At 39.1% G+C, this 14,014-nt stretch overlaps 1 protein-coding gene across 1 annotated transcript in view; it reads left to right on the forward strand.

The window, feature by feature from the left end:
- The first annotated feature begins 13,629 nt into the window (after positions 1-13,629).
- The window catches only part of LOC121313653 (inactive phospholipase C-like protein 2), a 74,564-nt gene continuing 74,179 nt past the window's right edge, over positions 13,630-14,014 (forward strand). The window contains exon 1 of the mRNA XM_041246400.1: positions 13,630-13,994. The gene's annotated coding sequence lies outside the window, so the exon portion shown is untranslated. The remainder of the gene's footprint in view (positions 13,995-14,014) is intronic.

Here is a 14,014-nt window from a genome sequence, read left to right on the forward strand (position 1 = left end):
TAATCAAGTATATGTATCCTTAATGATGTGTATAATTTGTTATGATTAAATTAATTGATACACCCCTGTTTTATGAAAAAAATGACTAGCAGTTAGCAGTTAACTGACAAACATTTTTTTGTAAAAAAAAATCCGCTTTGCTACTAAGGCGCCCCAGAGTCACAAGTATATTAACTTCAACATTTCAAACAAACTTAAATTAGTAAATGGTTTGGTAAATGCACAACTGTAAAATAAAATAGGTTTAGCACAGGATATAACATTAATGTTTATTTTTATTTTTATTATTGTATGCAAGGAGCGAGGTGTTGACAGTGCCGCGCTCATGGGCACGTTTTGGGTGTTTCATCATCGGATCAGGCCAGTTCTAAAATCCTACCATGTATTTCTTAGTAGGTTCTTGTTTGGGGATATTCAAGTAAATCCAACTAACATCAAAAAACAAATACATCCAGTAAATATAAAATAAAAATGACTACGATTGTTTTAACAAAAAGTTGAACAATATTTTAAACACTAACATAATATTTTCAGTTGAAACTTTCCACTTATTCATTTTACATACCATTTAGTGCAAGGCATGTCATATGCAGACAGGCTAAAATAATTTAGTCCTGTCAGTCTTGCACAAAGAAGACTGCGCCGCGATATAAGTCAAGCATTCAAAATTCTAAAAGGTATTGACAGTTTCGACCCAGGGGACTTTTTTGACCTGAAAAAAGAAACAAGGACCAGGGGTCACAAATGGAGATCAAATAAAGGGGCATTCAGAACAGAAAATAGGGGGCACTTGTTTACACAGAGAATTGTGGGAGTCTGGAACCAACTCCCCAGTTGTTGAAGCTGACACCCTGGGATCCTTCAAGAAGCTGCTTGATGAGATTCTGGGATCAATAAGCTACTAACAACCAAACGAGCAAGATGGGCCGAGTGGCCTCCTCTCGTTTGTAACCTTTCTTATGTTCTTATATCTTATCAACTGACAAAATAAATGTTAGTTATATAAAGAGAGCATTAAAAAAAGTACATTGTCCTATCTCTTTGGAATCTGGGTTTATATACAATACAGGCCTAGTCAGTGCTGCCCACATAGGGGAGACAACCAGGAATTTTGTAGGCCTGGGACAAGTTCTGATGGAGATCTTAAAGTCCTCAACATTTTACTCTGGTGGACGTTTTAGGTACAAATGTATTGTCTATGTCTATCAAATTTTATATCAATTATCATCTAATCCTTTATAAAGCTGGCAGTACTTACATGGGCCAAATAATTCAGCCATTTCCCATCAGTACCAATGCTCCTTAAAAAAAAAACAGCATTTTTAGTACCCTACAAGTGGCTCTTTTCACCACACACATCATTCACCACAGCTGGACATGAAATTAAAATGAGAATTTCAGAAGGCTACAAATAAATTGTTTTGAAGTTTAAACAAATTATATAATAGATTTAATGAAGTTCCCTTTGTACATGTCTCCAGGCAGTGTAGGCCTGGCTTAGCTTCACATATTGAAGTAAACTAGGATTGGCACCATTTCTGTCAGGCAGACAAGCTCAACAATGTTCAGCTCAAGTCCTGTATTATAGTCTGAGTATGAGGGAACACTGACACAGGTAGAAGTGCATTTAAAATATAGCTCTGTTTATGTGCTGATTGACAATATAATCCATACTATAATGCTATTTAATGAATTATTGTTAATATAACCTTTATTTACTTTATTATGAGAATAAATTGTGGTAGGTAGACACTCAGTACGTCAATGGTATTATAGCATTTTAATAAATGTTGAGGTCAGCCACTTAAATGAAACTTTAAAAACATTTCCAGAAAAGAAAAGTGTTAAACCTGGCCTACTTAAAGGTAATCCACTGAAGATACATCCTGTAACGTGTTATGATAAATACTATAAAGTCCCTTACAGATCTTTGCTTGTGCTTCTCTACACTGCCAGCATGGTCCTGCTAATAGAGGGCACTGCTGTGCACAGCTATTCTCCAAAAGGAGAGCGCCATGCTTCTCAACACTGGCTTAAGAGCTGAGCTGAGTTCATCTGGTAGCTACTGTATATATCTAAACCATTAACTGTTAACTGAAACCCAGTGTGCAATATTCATTCCCAGTCATAACATGTTTAATTTGGGTACCATATAGTACTTTTATAGTACTGTAGTAGTACTTCTGATGGAGGGTTTAGTGCCTCAGCACTCAGAATCACAGCAGGAGTCAGTTTTCAAGCTACTTACTGTGGTTTGAAATGACAGGTATTGCATTCAGAGAAGTGTGCTACAGACAGCACAGGAGAAACAATGTGGCTTTTCCGTTCAACAAACGGTAGTATATGACACTGCTAAGTTACTAACATAACTAGAAACCTGTTCAACTAAAGCAGTGGTCAAAGACCTGGTAGTAGAAAGTATAGTAAGTCCTGTGGTATTCAGCATTAACAACTTGGGGTTGATTAAAGACAGTCTAATTTCCACTAGTAACTATGTTAAGTACTCAGACAATTGGTGACTATTTATATATAATCCATCAAAATGACTTTGAAAATCTACATAACAGACAAAAGTATTCATAACACTGTTATAAAAACATTTGCTAGTTTGATAAGTAATTTCTGTGACTTGTGACACTTTTACTGTAATTACTGAACATTTAATAATGGTGTTTGTGCTGTGTTATAGATAATAAAAATTGTTGTGTACTCAGGGCTAGATTCTCAAAGCCATTTATTCCAAATTGTCATTAGCTCGTTTTTTTACAGATACTGAAGTAGAAAGTTACCAGCCTGAAATAATTGGGATTAGTCTACATTTGTTTATTATTCGTTTTAGAAATGCAAATTATGCTTTTTATTTCTTTCAGACCAATAATCCACTAATGGCAATGGAGTACATTGCTTTGAGAATGTAGCCCTCAGTGTTATGCAGCCTTTATGAAAGTGTTGTTACACAGTGCCACATTCACATAAAGCATTACCACTTAAGCTTAATTTTACACATATACTTCTGAGTGGCGGTAGTACTAAGTAACCTGAACAGTAATACAAATGCAGTCCCTAAACAGTCATTTAGTAACATTGCAAGCAATGGGTGTCTAAGAGACTTACAAAAAAAATGCACATTTATATGGTTCTGTATAAGTAAGAGACACAAAATATGAGAGAATGACCAAAAAGAAACTAGTACACTGGTATTGCAACAACTACAGCAGCATGCTGATAACATACTGTATCTGTGTGAGCCTGAAATAAATATAATCCACAGATTGCGTAATCACATTGTTTTCTCCATGTCTAACTGTCTCTGAAGTAGATCTATTCGGCAGCACTAACAATGTGTTTGCTTGATTCCTGCAAAATATACAACCTCTCCAAAGGGAAACCATCCGCTTTCAGATGTTGGACCGTAGTCACAAACTTATGACCCTTGAGTTAGCTTTGTTCATATATTTTATGGGTTAAATGTAAGGTATGTAAACCCAATGAAAGCAGTAACACTTAGATTGAGCAGGATGTATAACATTTCAGGTACAAAATAAGTATTTCACAGACATAAATGAAATCAGCTCTATTTGTCTTTTAATAACTATGTTACAGTCAAGACCAGGCTCCTTGGAGCATGTATGGCATTTCATCACTCCACCCACATGTTTATAAAAAAAAAGAAGTAACTGTAATTCAACCTTGTGTTTCATAATCTTCCGGTACATTCATTTAAACTGATTATTTTGAGCCCACACATGTTTGGATTTTTTAAATAAATGTGCTAATTGAAATAAGACAAACAGAGCAAGCTGGGGTCACTGAGCACTTTCATCTGACTACCATCAGAGCTGCTATGTTCTACTTGTCATAGGCACCAGTCGATAGATTCATACCTTGGTAAAATGAGACTTACATTTGAACTCCTAAAATGTGTAAAAGCCAATTGCTTAATTAACTTTTTCAATTTCTCTTCTCATTGTGCTTTTGGTGTCAAGATTTTGTTTTCATTTTCTGGGGTAAACATCCTGCCACAACATTTACACAGCCTTCATTTTACTTCCTGTGCAACAGGTACCAGTGCTGCACATAGTTCTATTCTATTTGGAGTTTTAAATCCTGCTGAGCGTTTAGTGAAATTATTCTGTGAAATTCCCAAAGCTTAACGAAAAATAAAAAAATAAAAAAACAAAACACCAATGACATTATCGATTATTTCTGGTTTGCTAATTTATTGCTGGACTTTGGTGTAAAAAGCTTTGGAACTCTAACCTTTAGTCTTAGAGCAGGCTGGTTGCTTTTAAAAATAGGTGTGGTATAGCACTATAAAACCACAGCAGTGTTAACCCTTCAATGTGGTACGGAATTCCACCCTTCATTATGTACTGTATGAATTTCAATGTTGATTACTGTAGCTTCTCAAATCTAGTATTTACTCCAATGTTATTTGCACATTTTATTTTGATTGCATATATTTTAAAACAATTTTTTTTAAAAAAGCAGCTATTATGTGAAATGCCTTCAGTGTTTCTGGTTTATTTAATGTATTGGATGTGTGTGATCAGGATGGCTTTGCAGGGGTGACGTCAGACAGAAGAAGGACGAAGAATAACAAAGATATGGCAGTGAATTTGTGATGCTACAGCATCCAGAGTTTTATTAAATAATAATAATAAACAAACGATTTAAACAAAAACAGCACACCAAAACAGGACACGTCACTTGCTGCCAACATAAAAAGGCATCCATCATCTGCTGGTGGAAAGGGACCCAACAGGCATTCACCCTCTGTTGGTGGACGGGGACCCACTAGGCATTCACCCTCTGCTGGTGGAGGTGACGGAGGCAGAGGCAGCTCCAGCTGCTCTGCTCCTGCCGGTGGAGGTGGCGGAGGCAGAGACAGCTCCAGCTGCTCTGCTCCGGGTGGTGGAAGCGGTGGAGGTGGGAGCAGCGTGTAGTCTCTTGGCGACGGAGGTGGGAGTAGTGCGTAGTCTCCTGGCAAAGGAGGTGGGAACGACGTGTAGTCTAGCCTTGTTTCAGGGGACTGGTGCAGCTCTCCCTTTCTTGCAGGGGACTGGTGCTGCTCTCCCTTTCGGGGCAAAACAGCAGGCATTCTTCCTCTGCTGGTGGAGGTGGAAACAGCAGGCATTCTTCCTCTGCTGGTGGAAACTTGGGCTGTGGACGCTCTGCCTTCCTCTTCTGGGGCTGTGGATGCACCGACTCCCCCTTTGTGGGCTATAGACGCCTGTGTTCCCCCCTTCTGGGTGCTGGATACTCAGGCGTAGGATGTTTGGGCTCTTCCCCCTCAGGCGTAGGACGTTCAGGCTTCTCCCCCTCAGGCATAGGACAACTCATCCTCTGGCTCCTTTTCTGGGTAGTCCTAATGCCCATAAGCAATACACATAGTGCACCAGCTTAGCTCCAATTGCTTCCTCCTCACCTTTCCCCTTCTCTGCCACCTTCTCCTCAACTTCCTCTCCTGGGCCAATTCCTCCTCTCCCTCTTGGTAGGGGCAGACAGCCACCACGTGCCCGTACACCATGCAGGCAAGGCACCAGCCTTGGTCCTCCAGACCACTAAGGAGCTCCTCCAGCTCAGTGCAGCCATCTCTCCAGCCTTCCATTTTTGTGGGGTTTTTTTGTTTGTTTTTTTAAAAACACTGCGGTTCCCACTCTGGTCTGCATCTAGGAGGCGCTAGTAATCCCATGATGACACCACGTGTCACAAAAACGGCTGTAGTGGGTGACGTCAGATCAGAAACCCAGGAACCAGGAAATAAACAACTGAGAGGTGGAGTTTGGTGAAGCTGAGCGATTGCTTTCGCTCAGCATTTAATAATGAACAAACAGAAAATAAAAGGTCATAAGACAAACAAAACACAGGACACGGCACTTGCGGCCAAAATAAAAAGGTAAACAAACGGACAACACTAAACAAGACAATGGATGAACAGACAAACAAGTACCGTGCTGGCACTTCCAGCACGCTGTAGCAATTGTTATTTTTAATCCAAAAACTCCTCTCTCTCACCCGTTCTCCACTCACGAACACACAACCCCAAGTGAGTGAAAACATGCTGCTTTTAGGCAGCTGTACCGACACTCGTTTGCTAATCAATCATTCAATTGGAGTCGCGGTACAACTGCACGTGTATGAATAAAGTGCAATTCCCTGTGCTTGCATATTATTACATTTTACCTGCACGTGAAGTGCTGTGCAATCCTCATGCCTAAATACAAATATACATTTTAAACAACTAATGTTCCACAGACCCATTTATATCCTGTGTACCAATGACTATACACCAACATTAACACACAACACGCAACATATAACACTGAAATACACACAGGGGCATGCAACATTGCCACAAAGTGTTATTCTTTTCTGGAAGAAAGAATAATCTAATGATGACTTGGAGTAAATATAGAGTGGGGATCTATCCCTATGTGTGCTTTCATAAAATGTTCATAGGTTGAGACACTGATTTTTATGATATGGAGTGCTGTGTTTTGTTGTCAGACAGGGTTCTCTGAGAGAAGACTCGCCTTTTGAGAACTGACAAGTCAGAGTACAAAACACTCAGAACCAAATTCTCAGCAAGAACTTTTGTGACAGGAAGGTGATGAGTGTATGGAGCATGCTGTTGTTCAGTGGATGGAGGTGTTGACAGCACATTTGTCAACTCCAAGGATAGAAATAAGACCCCCATTGCATAGTGCTTTGATCCATTCCTGGTTTTACTAGAAGTTTAATAAGACATACCTGAGGTTGTTACCTACACACTGTCGCTAATCAAGCTTGTGGTAAAACCTTGAATGGGTGAAAGTGCTGTGCAATAGGAGTCTTATTTCCATCCCTGAACTCCCTAATATTGGGGTAGCAATTGGAAATGTGACCCGTCAGAGCTAATATTGTGCGAAGAAGAGGCGCAGTGGGGAGAGTTTATATGCTCATAAAGTAATTAATAACAGGCTGGTCCTACTGGAGAGATGTTCTAGTTGTTTCTCAATTGAACAAAGTACAGAAATGGTTTTCATATGGAGCAGGTCACAAGAAGAGGCATACTATGTGAACCTGCTTCACAAAATGAATTACAGGGCAATACAATCGTTCATTAATAACTCAATAATTTAATGTCAGTGTCTAAGTGTATTAGTTTTGGGAGTAGATTTATGTTAGACATTCTTCATTGAAGTTGTATTGATAGTTTAATAAAAAATTAGAAATGTGTATATGGTATACAGTACTGTATTTTGCTGTCTGTGATCCATGGAATACAAGAGCTTTAAAGGACAATATTGTTTTTTGTGATCAGGAACATAAAAAAGTCAATTATATGTGCTGTAGAACCTGCTTCTCCTGCAATAACACACCTCTGACAACTCAGAGACATATTTTTAGTCAGCAGATTAATTTACACAGTGTCAGTAATAATACTGGCTAATAAAAGGTATGGGTCAATTTTCAGATTTGTTCATGTTATGTATCGTTTTAACTCACTGGATGTTGCCTCAACAACACAATGAGATATTTCATTCAAAGCATTTTAAGGTATTCTGAAATATGGATTCATATATAATTAATTAGAAAAGACTTTAAAAACAAGTCTTTAAATAACTTAAATAAGTTAAAATTGTGTCAATTTCGTATCTGCTTCACAATCAGCAAAAGATGTAGCAAGTCAATGAGTTGCAGCATTTAACAATACCTGGAAGGTATATTAGACCTTGCTCTGCTGTGTCCTGTATCTTCTTGAATCACTTAGAATTACTTTCAGTACTTTTTTATCATTATGAACGGCTTCAGCAAACTTTGATCTATCCCGAAGTTTGGTGTTATGTTCACATTTTTGGCCGCAGTTCCGGAATCAGCATCTTCATTCTTTAACAGGTGTAGCAGGTGAACCATGATGAAATTCAATTGCTGCACCTCTTATTCTCACTCCAAGTTCACCCCAACTAACCTTTATAGATGCTGCTCAGGTTGCTAAAATATAGTGTGCCTGGTGTCACATGAGGTAGTGTTTACGGCATAAATTAACTCAATTGCCTATCAGTTTTAGACATTTTTTTGGTATTCTTAGACACCATTCAAATTTAATTGTTAGATGTTTGGAAAATGCCTACTGCAACAGTAATTGTATACAGAAAATGAATACCAAGTCCGCTCTGGTTTGTTTGGTTTACATGCAGTTTAGAGGCTCCAAATTCACTCTACATTTTCATAAATAATTGACCTTTAATAAATAATTGGCGAATATTTCTAAGAAATATGATTCTAATGACGAATATATACGAAAACACCATGACAACAAAATGAAAACACACCATGAAAACACACCACAAAAATATAGCATGAAAACACACCAAAAAAACACAGCATGAAAACACACCACAAAAACACCACAAAAATACAGCATGAAAACACACCAAAAAAACACAGCATGAAGACACACCACAAAAACACCACAAAAATACAGCATGAAAACACATCAAGAAAACATACCACAAAAAGACACCATGAAAACACACCATGAAAACACCACGAAAATACAGCATGAAAACACACCAAGAAAACATCCCACGAAAGCACAGCATGAAAACACCCCACGAAGACACAGCATAAAAGCACAGCACAAAAACACACCATGAAAACACAGCATAAAAACACAGCCCAAAAATATAGCACAAAAACACACCACAAAAACACAGCATAAAAACACAGCACGAAAACACACCACGAAAACATGCCACAAAAACACACCACAACAACACAGCATGAAAACACCCCATGAAAACATAGCATAAAAACACAGCATGAAAGCACAGCATAAAACACACTGCAAAAAATACAGCATGAAAACACGTCACAAAACACAGCATGAAAACACCCCATGAAAACACAACATGAAAACATAGCATAAAAGCACAGCACGAAAACACACCATGAAAACACAGCATGAAAAGACACCACAAAAACACAGCATGAAAACACTGCATGGAAACACACCAAGAAAACACAGCATGAAAACACATCACAAAAACATACCATGAAAGCACAGCACAAAAACACACCACAAAAACATACCACAAAAACACACCATGAAAGCTTTTACCGGTCGAGTAAAAATGTTTATAATTGAAAAAGAATGCATGCGGAACACTGTGAAGGTTAAACAATGATACTGATGTTTTAAGCAAACTTTAATTACCCCATCTGTATGAGTGCGAAAAAAGTGTGTGCATGTATTGCATTTTCTTTTTCATTTAGCTTTGGTGTTCTGTTGATTAACTGTCAGGAAAACAATAATTCCCCTCCTTTCTGAAATTTCTATTCATTATTTAAGGATATTGCCTTTTGCTTTTGGTACAGAAGTATTATGGACAAATGTTTTACCAATGTGTTCTGCATTGATAAATAGGTGATAATTGGGTACAGTAGCACTCACCTCATGAGGGGTATACACATTAGAAGAGGAGACTACTGCATTATAGGCAAGGTCACTTATCTAGAGTAATGAGGATATTAATGCTACTATAAATCAAACCGCAATTGGAAAGCCCTGGCAATGTACTTCAGTCTTGTTTATTCTAGTATGCGCTTGTTTGTTAAATCCACTCAGAGCTAAAATTAATGTTTGATTCTGAGAGGAAAAAGAAAAAAAAGAAGACGATAAGTGAAACCTTGGGTCCTGTTTCCATGCCATGTGATTCAATTCTAACAGCCTCACCTTGGCCAACAGTTCAGATCAGAGCACAAATCCAAGCTTATAATGCACAAGTGGCTATTATTCCAACACCTACAGTGCAGGACAAGTTTGCAGTGTGATTGGCAGAGAGGCTGAGTTCAGTGGCAGAAAAAGTGAATTGAAATGAAGGAGACTTACTTCTGCAGAGTGGCAACACATTCATGCGCGAGTTGCTTGTTAAACCACAGAGCCTGATTCAACAAATGACGAAACAACTGGCACTGTTTCAATAAGCTAAACGACCCACTAACAGAAATGACCAGTATAATAAGAGCATTGTTTGGAAATAAAGTAAAGACCCTGTTTTATTTTCTGGTTTGTTTTAAAATGAATGCATTTATAACTTACTGATAACAGGAGCAAGTATTGCTGGTGCATTTTTATTTATATTGAACATTCTAAAAGGATGAATACTTACAGAAATGCTTTACTTTAATGGTCATTTAAATAGGCCTTTAAATAAAGCATGACCAAAACATCTCAATCAGTGTTAGGTTGTGTATGATATCCCAGATCTGAGTTATAAGCTGCTTGGTGACAAGCACTCAGGTTTTACCTGTGATTTTCTCCCAATTTGGAATGATACAGTTTGTGTGGGAGAAGTTAGACAGCAAGCAGTGGAAGGGTTGAAGAGCATAGACAGCAGCGCTTTAACGGGCAAACTGAAACTCTGGTGCTTTCAGCTTGGTCTACTGCCAATGCTGCTGTGGCCGCTGACTGTGTGCAAAGTTTCCTTGAAAACAATTAAGAAACTGGAAGCTTTTATCAGTTCATACGTCAGGAAATGGTTGGGAGTTCCACGCTGCCTCAGCAGACTGGAACTTTATGGTAAAGGAATACTGCAGCTACCAGTCTCTGCTCTAACCGAGGAGTTTAAATGCACCAAGATCCGACTGGAAATGACATTAGTAGATTCACATGACAAATGTGTAAGGGAAGCAACACCTGTGTTGAAAACTGGAAAAAAGTGGGCGGCAAAGAAAGCCGTGGAAGATGCAAAAGCTACCCTTCGAATCGATGATATTATGGGGCAAATGGAAGAGGGGGTCTTGGTCTCAGTTCAGATCCTCCTACATGGTACAAGGGAACCCCAGCTCAATGGAGGAAGCTGGTAGTCAACAAGGTGCAAAAACAGGAGGAGAGAATGAGGTGTGTAAAGGCCGTTTTCCAGGCCAAGCAGGTTGAATGGATGAGATGGGAGAGTGTGGGACAACGCAAGATCGACTGGCAAGACCTATCAGCAGGATCAGTTTCCTCATCAAATCAACATATGATGTTCTCCCATCACCACAGCACCTAAACCTCTGGGTGGGTGAAGATCCCGCATGTTCTTTGTGTTCATCACCTGCAACACTAAGGCACATTTTGACACGATGTAAGGTGGGTCTTAGCCAAGGACAGTTTACTTGGCGCCATGACCAGATGCTACAATGTTTGGCTTTACCACTGGAAGACAAGTGTAACATGACCAATAAGTTGCCACAAGTTCCATCAAAGCATTACAGACAAAAGACGATATTCCTCCATCCAGGAGATCAACCACCAAGAAGTTGCTAGAGATTGGAAAATGCTGCAAGGTGTTGGTCAACAGCTTATTTTTCCACTTGAGGTTGCCACCACTAACCTTCAACCAGACATTGTCTTGTGGTTTGGATCAGCAAACCTTGTTCATCTGGTAGAGTTAACAGTGCCATGGGAGGATGCTGTGGATGAGGATTATGAGAGGAAGAAACTTTGGTATGCTCATCTAGGATGGAGAGTCCGGGTTTACCCAGTGGAGGTGGGTTGTCAAGGTTTTTCAGAGATGTCGGGTTCAGTGGTCGTTGCGTTGCACAGTGAAGAACTTATCTGAAGCAGCAGAAAGGAGCAGCAACTGGCTGTGGTTCAGATGGAAAGATTCTGACTGGGGATCTCAAGCACAACAGAAAGAAAGCAACGCTGATGTACGGGTAAGTAAGCTGAGCTGAGCTGAGTGGGAGATGGAGGGGGGTGATGCTGGGACACCAGAATTAATGTCGAGCCCTCTTGAGGTGTCGTGGGCTAGTCGACGAAACACCGAAGACAGAAGGAGCCCACTGGAAGACCCTAGAGATGTAACTTACTTAGCTCAATCCAGACGGTTGTCATGCTGATGCGCTGGGGAGACCGCACTGTGCCAGCCAGCATCGCAGCCGTTCTGCGTGCCGATGCGCTGGAGAGGCAAAATCAGCTGATCCCTGGAGCCAGCATTACACTTCAGCCATCAACACCAGGCAGAAGGATATCTACATCATCAGATGGAAAGAAAAGCAAAAAGATGGAGATGCAGATGGATTACATTAGTTTACTGTAAAGCTACGTCCTAGCTGCTGCCTATCTTGGCGAGAGCCGAGTTCAAATCAGCATGAAGTTTTAACAGCTCCTCTCATGTAATGGAAATGGAATGGGTCATTGAACTGTAAACACAAGATACTGTCATAATTTTAGAATTTCTTGGTTACTACTTGGTGCTATTAATTTGGTTCTACTGTAATTTCATATTTTTCCTTTTGCACAGATTTGTTTTATTATTTGTTTTAAATATTATATAGTGAGGTAATTGCATAATTAACTGCATTGTTAAATGATAATATGGATGTGTCATAGCTGAGTCCAATAATACCCTATTCCCACTACATACTGTTAGGTAATGTACAATCAACACACATTGAAACTGTCACTGTCATTCACTAACACGCTTGCAAAACATCCATTACTGTATGTATATTCTCTGAGTAGTTATAAAATACTGTAATAATCCTAAAATGCAATGTTACCTTTTTTTAAATGTAGTATTTTAAATTAAAATCCAATTAGTTATTTTTTGTAACAAAATGATGGAAAGAACAACAGAGATGAGTGAGGCTGCACGGATATGAATTCCTGGCTCAGGGCTGCTGCAAAGTTTCTAATTTGGTTCTAAGCATGCAAGCACTCTCAAAAGTGTCAATGTGTTTGCATGTGTTAAGAAGAGCACTGCAATCCATTGATTAGTCCATAGGGGTCAGATTTATCCATAACAGAAGTGCATTACCAAACATTACATGCTGCACCACTGTATCATATAGTAAATAACATTAAAATAAAAACTGACTGGTGAAAAAATCTTTATGGTCATCTGCTGTAGTGTAATTTGATTAGTATTATGGGTTCTACAAACTATACCGTCAACCCTGCTTGTAAGAAATAAGTGGCCACCATAGATGAATGGTACAGTACTTTTGTGCAGTAAACATTGGGGACCCTATCTTAATATATATAGTTGCAAATCTGTTTTGCATACTTAGCAATTGCTTTGCTGTCTAAAAAATGAAATAAATAAATTACTGTTTAAATGTTTATTATACTGTAAAAATAACTGCAACCCCACCATTATACATTATGTAGAAAGCAATGTATCAAATTAAGCCAGACATTTTTTTTTTTCTGATCCCTTTATTTAGTAAACCTTTACAATGATAAAATAATAAAGCATCCTTATCCATCCGTGTGCGCGACGGTATTGGGAAAACACCCACACCCACACTGGGCACAGTATTTAGAGGAATAACCTTTGCATTAATCTACTTGTTTGTTGGTGAAACCTTTTTAACAATACCCAAACAACGGTATGTGTTTGACAGCAGCTTACGACTGAAGACAAAATAAATATAAATCTTTATAGCCAGACAGGTCTTCAGCACCAACAAAAAGTGAACGTGTTTTATTACAGAGCGTCCTCGTTGAGTTGCATACATTGACGAAGGGTGTCCTTGTGTGGGTGAACTCGATAAGGTATTGGCCAATTGCTTGAAGTGTGTTTGACTGACGGTACTTTTACTACAGTAGGTGGGGGTTTGACAACGCTAACCAACAAGAAGAGCCTATTTACTTTAAATGGCGTCTCCTCAACTTTATGGGCGGGGGTTCATTAGCCATTTCCTAATGAAGAGTAAACTAGTGTTTGACAGAAGCTGTTTCTAGCGACAGGAGTCCGTCTGAGTAAGCGAATGCGACCTACCTGCCTGTCAGTGTGTGAGAGAATTTGGATTTTAGAGCTCTGCAGCCACAGCCTCTGGTACAGCTATATCACACCCAGGGCTCCTGTCGATCAATACGAATTGACATCGAAAACAAGATACATTTTGTTGTGGTGTCTGACTGAAGATGTATTCAGTGTTGCTGTTTTAATTCACTGTGTGTTTGTTTTTGTTTTTAAACATATGCAGAAAAGAGAGAAAGTCATTGTCACAGGAAGGTGGGTTTCTTGCAACAGCA

This window comes from Polyodon spathula, chromosome 3 (assembly GCF_017654505.1).
Source record: "Polyodon spathula isolate WHYD16114869_AA chromosome 3, ASM1765450v1, whole genome shotgun sequence".
NCBI lineage: Eukaryota > Metazoa > Chordata > Actinopteri > Acipenseriformes > Polyodontidae > Polyodon > Polyodon spathula.